Source organism: Bos taurus, chromosome 17 (genome assembly GCF_002263795.3).
Source record: "Bos taurus isolate L1 Dominette 01449 registration number 42190680 breed Hereford chromosome 17, ARS-UCD2.0, whole genome shotgun sequence".
In the NCBI taxonomy this organism is placed as follows: domain Eukaryota; kingdom Metazoa; phylum Chordata; class Mammalia; order Artiodactyla; family Bovidae; genus Bos; species Bos taurus.
In genome coordinates this window covers 39,036,013-39,043,370 of record NC_037344.1, presented here as the reverse complement: position 1 = coordinate 39,043,370, position 7,358 = coordinate 39,036,013, and positions in this window count along the sequence as shown.

Sequence of the window (7,358 nt, the reverse complement as noted above, 5' to 3'; positions counted from 1 at the left end):
GTTCCATGGATAAAGCAGTAGGAATGAGAGTGGGGAAAAATATTGCAATTCTCAAGATCTTCTTTTCAGAATAAAAGTTAGGTTTGACATTTTTTTTTTTTTTCAGTAGACTATCTTGGAGCATTTTATGGATTTTAGAAACAAAAGATAGTGTTGGGAAGACTGAGACCAAAGATCCTTTATATTCTCTTCTTCTCAGCCATGTTAACTTTAGATAAAAGATTTAATTACAGGAGAAAGCTCAATATGATTGTCTGACCTAAATCAAATCCCTTATGATTATACAGTGGAAGTGAGAAATAGATTTAAGGGCCTAGATCTGATAGATAGAGTGCCTGATGAACTACGGAATGAGGTTCGTGACATTGTACAGGAGACAGGGATCAAGATCATTCCCATAGAAAAGAAATGCAAAAAAGCAAAATGGCTGTCTGGGGAGGCCTTACAAATAGCTGTGAAAAGAAGAGAAGTGAAAAGCAAAGGAGAAAAGGAAAGATATAAACATTTAACGCAGAGTTCCAAAGAATAGCAAGAAGAGATAAGAAAGCCTTCTTCAGTGATCAATGCAAAGAAATAGAGGAAAACAACAGAATGGGAAAGACTAGGGATCTCTTCAAGAAAATCAGAGATACCAAAGGAACATTTCATGCAAAGATGAGCTCAATAAAAGACAGAAATGGTATGGACCTAACAGAAGCAGAAGATATTAAGAAGAGATGGCAAGAACACACAGAACTGTACAAAAAAGATCTTCATGACCCAGATAATCACGATGGTATGATCACTGACCTAGAGCCAGACATCCTGGAATGTGAAGTCAAGTGGGCCTGAGAAAGCATCACTATGAACAAAGCTAGTGGAGGTGATGGAATTCCAGTGGAGCTATTTCAAATCCTGAAAGATGATGCTGTGAAAGTGCTGCACTCAGTATGCCAGCACATTTGGAAAACTCAGCAGTGGCCACAGGACTGGAAAAGGTCAGTTTTCATTCCAATCCCAAAGAAAGGCAATGCCAAAGAATGCTCAAACTACCTCACAATTGCACTCATCTCACACGCTAGAAAGTAATGCTCAAAATTCTCCAAGCCAGGCTTCAGCAGTATGTGAACCATGAACTTCCTGATGTTCAAGCTGGTTTTAGAAAAGGCAGAGGAACCAGAGATCAAATTGCCAACATCCGCTGGATCATAGTAAAAGCAAGAGAGTTCCAGAAAAACATCTATTTCTGCTTTATTGACTATGCCAAAGCCTTTGACTGTGTGGATCACAATAAACTGTGGAAAATTCTGAAAGAGGTGGGAATACCAGACCACCTCATCTGCCTCTTGAGAAATTTGTATGCAGGTCAGGAAGCAACAGTTAGAACCGGACATGGAACAACAGACTGGTTCCAAATAGGAAAAGGAGTTCGTCAAGGCTGTATATTGTCACCCTGCTTATTTAACTTATATGCAGAGTACATCATGAGAAATGCTGGGCTGGAAGAAGAACAAGCTGGAATCAAGATTGCTGCGAGAAATATCAATAACCTCAGATATGCAGATGATACCACCCTTATGGCAGAAAGTGAAGAGGAACACAAAAGCCTCTTGATGAAAGTGAAAGTGGAGAGTGAAAAAGTTGGCTTAAAGCTCAACATTCAGAAAACAAAGATCATGGCATCCGGTCCCACCACTTCATGGGAAATAGATAGGGAAACAGTGGAAACAGTGTCAGACCTTATTTTTGGGGGCTCCAAAATCACTACAGATGGTGACTGCAGCCATGAAATTAAAAGACGCTTACTCCTTGGAAGGAAAGTTATGACCAACCTAGATAGCATATTCAAAACAGAGACATTACTTTGCCAACAAAGGTTCGTCTGGTCAAGGCTATGGTTTTTCCTGTGGTCATGTATGGATGTGAGAGTTGGACTGTGAAGAAGGCTGAGCGCCAAAGAATTGATGCTTTTGAACTGTGGTGTTGGAGAAGACTCTTGAGAGTCCCTTGGACTGCAAGGAGATCCAACCAGTCCATTCTGAAGGAGATCAGCCCTGGGATTTCTTTGGAAGGAATGATGCTAAAGCTGAAACTCCAGTACTTTGTCCACCTCATGCGAAGAGTTGACTGATTGGAAAAGACTCTGATGCTGGGAGGGATTGGGGGCAGGAGGAGAAGGGGACGACAGAGGATGAGATGGCTGGATGGCATCACTGACTTGATGGACGTGAGTCTGAGTTAACTTCGGGAGTTGGTGATGGACAGGGAGGCCTGGCGTGCTGCAATTCATGGGGTCGCAAACAGTTGGATACGACTGAGGGACTGATCTGATCTGATCTGATCTGATGTGTATTTTTACATTTGTCAAGAAAGTAAATGAAAGAAGTTTTAGAATTTCACCAAAGTGATGTCAAGGACATAATGAGGTTAAGTAGCTAAAATTAGGCTCTTGGGCTTAGAAAAGAAAATAATTGACTTGTGAAAGGAATTGTTAATTAATGAAAGTGACTTTATCCAAATAGCACAATTTGCTAGTCAGAGATGAGAAGCTGTGATAGGTCTGCTAAGAGTAGATGATTATAATGTGATGTTTTCTGAGATCAAGAATCAGTGCTCATTTCAACACTCCTACATCCATCAGCAGTCTGCAACTGCTGGAGAAAAAGAAATACAACAGAAGGAATTAGCTCTGAGAAAGACATAACACCACTTTCATCCTGGTATATCGCCCACCCTGCAAATCTGTATGCATTCATTTCCTAGGTCTGCCAGAACAAATTACCATAAACTTGGTGGCTTAAAACAACAGGATTTGTTCTCTTACAGTTCTGGAGGCTAGAAGCCTGAAATCAAGAGGTTGCCAGGACAATGCGAATTACTAAAGGCTCTAGGGAAAGATTTTTCCTTCTGGTGGATACCAATTGCCTTTTTTTGGCCTGGTAGCTGCGTCATTGCAGTCTTTGTTTCCAGTGTCACTTGGCATTATCTGTCTGATTTTCTCTGTGTGTCTCTGTGTTGTGTCTATTTCTTCTTTTTTTTCTCACCATGTGTCTGTTTTCTTTTCCTATAAGGACTCCAGTCAATGAATTAGGGCCAACCCTGTTCCTGGATGATATCACTTTGATTCACCTAATCATATCCTCAAGGACTCTATTTCCAAATAAATTCACAGTGTGAGGTTACTGTGGATATGAATTTTGAGGGGACAATATGCAACATGGTACACTGTATAAAAATATTTCTGACAGAACTCCTCAAATTAGGACATTTCTTAACAGTAAATGATACGATTTTGACTTCTTTCCCTTTTTTCTTGGACACCCTGTTATAATAATTTAAAAGGAATATACAATCTATAACACTATGCATACTTGAGTTTCATGATTAAAACAAAAGAGACATCTAGGGTAAAGCTCTTTAAACCTCTGTTCAAATTATTGTGTTTAATAATTCACTTGGAAATGAAAATGAGAATAATTGGTTCCTAGAAAATTGAAGGTATATTCTATTGAGTTTGAATTTGTGTCTAACTTTTAAGAATACCAATGGGGCAATGTATTTTTTATAACTTTTTAAAATTGAAGTATAGTTAATTTACAATGTTGTGTCAATTTTAGGTATACAGTAAAGTGATTCACTTATATATATATGTACATATATGTCATATATATGCAACTCCTAATGGCTGGGGCAGTAAAGAACCTGTCTGTGAGGTGGAAGACTCACACTATCAACTCAGTGGATGTGAATTTGAGCAAACTCTGGGAGATGGTGAAGGACAGGAAAGCCTGGCCTGCTGCAGTTCATGGGGTTGCAAAGAGTTGGACACAAGTGAGCAGCTGAACAACAAAATGTATATACATATATATGTGTCTCTCTCTATATGTTCTTTTGCAGATTATTTTCCTTTTATATGTTATTATAAGATATTGAATATAATTCCTTGTGCTATACAGTAGGTCCCTGCTGTTTATATATTTTATATTAACTACGTAAAAATTCACAATGTAAAAATTGTTAGTTAAGTTGTACGTGGGACAAAATGAGGACTATAGCCCAGGATACAGCACCTCAGATAGCTCTGAGAAACTGCTCCAAAGAGGTGAACAGTGGGGCGTGGTGAGGGGTGGAGTAGGTCAGTAATATATGTGGCTTTGGTGAAGGAGGAGTACATGCAATCAAGCACATATTTTTTTCAGAAGGTTTCTGCTAGTCTCATGAAGGTTTCTGCTAGTCACAAGGAACATGAAGGACTTTAGTGCTTTTCTAAATATGAGGAGATACAAGAATAGGACTCATAAAATCTTCTGAAATTATCTAACTGAAGACCTGTTCTGCCAGGTTTTCCCAGAGCACAGAGTGCCTCATTTCTTCTCTCCACCTTGAATTCCTTTCAGGGTGTTGAAGGCCAGCAGCTGCAGCAGCACATGATTTAATCCTTGTAGAGGTTGATGGCCAGTGCCAAAGGCAAGTACCAATTTGTAGTTGACAATATATCATTGAATGTATCTGTTAATTCCAAACTTCTAATTTATTCTTTCCCCCAACTCTTTTCCCTCTGGTAATCATAATTTGTATTCTATGTCTGTGGTTCTGTTTCAGTCTTGTATTTAAGTTCATTTATATCATTTTCTTTAAATACCACATATAAGTGATACCATACAATATTTGTCTTTCTATGTCTTCACTTAATGTGATAATTTCTAGGTCCTTAAATGTTGCTACAAATGGCATTATTTCATTCTTTTTATGTTATTTTTGTTGTTCAGTTGCTTAGTCATGTCTGACTTTTTGTGATCACATGGACTGCATCACATCAGGTTTCACTGTCCTCCATCTCCCTGAATTTGATCAAACTCATGTCCATTGAGTCACTGATGCCATCCAACTATCTCATCTTCTCCCACCCCTTCTTGTCTTGTCCTCAATCTTTCTCAGCATCAGGGTCTTTTCCAATGAGTCTACCATTCACATCAGGTGGCCACAGTATTGGAGCTTCAGCTTCAGCATCAGTCCTTCCAATAAATATTAGGGTTGGTTTCCTTTAATATTGACTGGTTTGATCTCCTTGCTGTTCAAGGGACTCTCAAGATTCTCCTCTAGCACCACAGTTCAAAAGCATCAGTTCTTCAGCACTCAGCCTTCTTTACAGTCCAACTTTCACATTCAGACATGACTACTGAAAAAACCATAGCTTTGACTATGCAGACCTTAATCAGCAAAGTGATGCCTTGGCTTTTAAACACTCTCTCAGCTTGTCATAGCTTTTCTTCCAAGGAGTCTTTTAATTTTGTGGCTGCAGTCACCATCTGCAGTGATTTTGGGGCCCAAGAAAATGAAATCTGTCACTGTTTCCACTTTTTCCCCATCTATTTGCCATGAAGTGATGGGACCAGATTCCATGACCTTTTTTTTGTTGTTGTTGTTGTTGTGTTTCAAGCTAGCTTTTTCTCTCTCCTCTTTCACCTTTATAAGTGGCTTTTTAGTTCCTCCTCTTTTTCTACCATCAGGGTGGTATCATCTGCATATCTGAGGTTCTTGATATTTCTCCTGGCAAATTGGTCCCAGCTTGTGCATCATTCAGTCTAGCATTTCTCATGAAGTGAAGTTGCTCAGTCGTGTCCGACTGTTTGCAACCCCATAGACTGTAGCCTACCAGGCTCCTCTGTCCATGGGATTTTCCAGGCAAGAGTACTGGAGCGGGTTGCCATTTCCTTCTCCAGAGGATCTTCCCGATCCAGAGATCAAACCCGGGTCTCCTGCATTGTAGGCAGATGCTTTACTGTCTGAGCCACCAGGGAAGCCTAGCATTTCTCATGAGTGCTTGCATATAAATTAAATAAGCAGTGTGACAATATACAACCTTGAACTACTCCTTTCCAATTTTAAACCAGTTCACTGTTTCATGTCCTGTTCTTTCAGCTGCTTCTTGACCTGTAAACAGGTTTCTCAGGAGACAGGTAAGGCGGTCTGTTACCCTCATCTCTAAGAATTTTCCACAGTTTGTGGTGATCCACACAGTCAAAAGCTTTAGCATAGTCAATGAAGCAAAAGTAGGTTTTTAAAAAAATTCCCTTGCTTTTTCTGTGATCTAGTGGATGTTGGCAATTTGATCTCTGGTTCCTCTGCCTTTTCTAAATCCAGCTTGTACTTCTGGAATTTCTCAGTTCGTGCACTGTTGAAGCCTAGCTTGAAGGATTTTGAGGATAATCTTGCTAGCATGTGAAAAGCATGCAATTGTGCAGTAGTTTGAATATTCTTAGGCAATACCAATACCCTCTTTGGTAATGGAATGAAAATTGACCTTTCCCAGTCCTGTGGCCACTGCTGAGTTTTCCAAGTTTGCTGACATATTGAATGTGGCACATTAATAGCATCATCATTTAGGATTTGAAATAGCTCAGCTGTAATTCCATCACCTCCACTTCCTAAGGCCCACTTGACTTCACATTCCAGGATGTCTAGCTCTAGGTGAGTGACCACACCATTGTGGTCTTCTGTGTATCTTGCCACCTCTTCTTAATCTCTTCCTCTGTTAGGTTCTTGCCATTTCTATTCTTTATTGGGCCCATCTTGCATGAAATATTCCCTTGTTATCTCAAATTTTCTTGAACAGGTCTCTAGTCTTTCCCATTCTGTTGTTTTCATTCGTTTCTTTGTGTCATTCACTTAGGAAGGCTCTTTTATCTTTCCTTGCTATTCTCTGGAACTCTGCATTCAGATGAGTGTAACTTTCCTTTCGTCCTTTGCCATTAGCATCTCTTCTTTTCTCAGTTGTTTGTAAGGCCTCCTCAGACAACAGCTTTGCCTTCTTGCATATCTTTTTCTTGGAAGTGGTTTTAGTCACCACCTCTTGTACAATGGTATGAACCTCAGTCCATAGTTCTGTGGGCACTCTGTCTACCAGATTTAGTCCCTTGAATTTATTCATCACCTACATTATATAATCACAAGGGATTTGATTTAGGTCATTCCTGAATAGTCTAGTGGTTTTTTGCTACTTTCTTTGATTTGAGCCTGAATTTTGCAATAAGGAGCTAATGATCTGAGTCACAGTAGGCTCCAGGTCTTGACTTTGCTGACTGTATAGTGATTCCCAATCTTCGGCAGCAAAGAATACAATCAATCTGATTTCAGTATTGACCATCTGGTGATGTCCATGTGTAGAGTCCTCTCTTGTGTTGTTGGACAAATGTGCTTACTATGACCAGTGTGTTCTCTTGGCAAAACTCTGTTAACCTTTTCCCTGCTTCATTTTGTACTTCAAGGCCAAACTTGCCTGTTACTCCAGGTGTCTCTTGTCTTCCTAGTTTTGCATTACAATACTCTATGTGAAAAAGACATCTACTTTTGGTGTTAGTTCTAGGAGGTCTATAGGT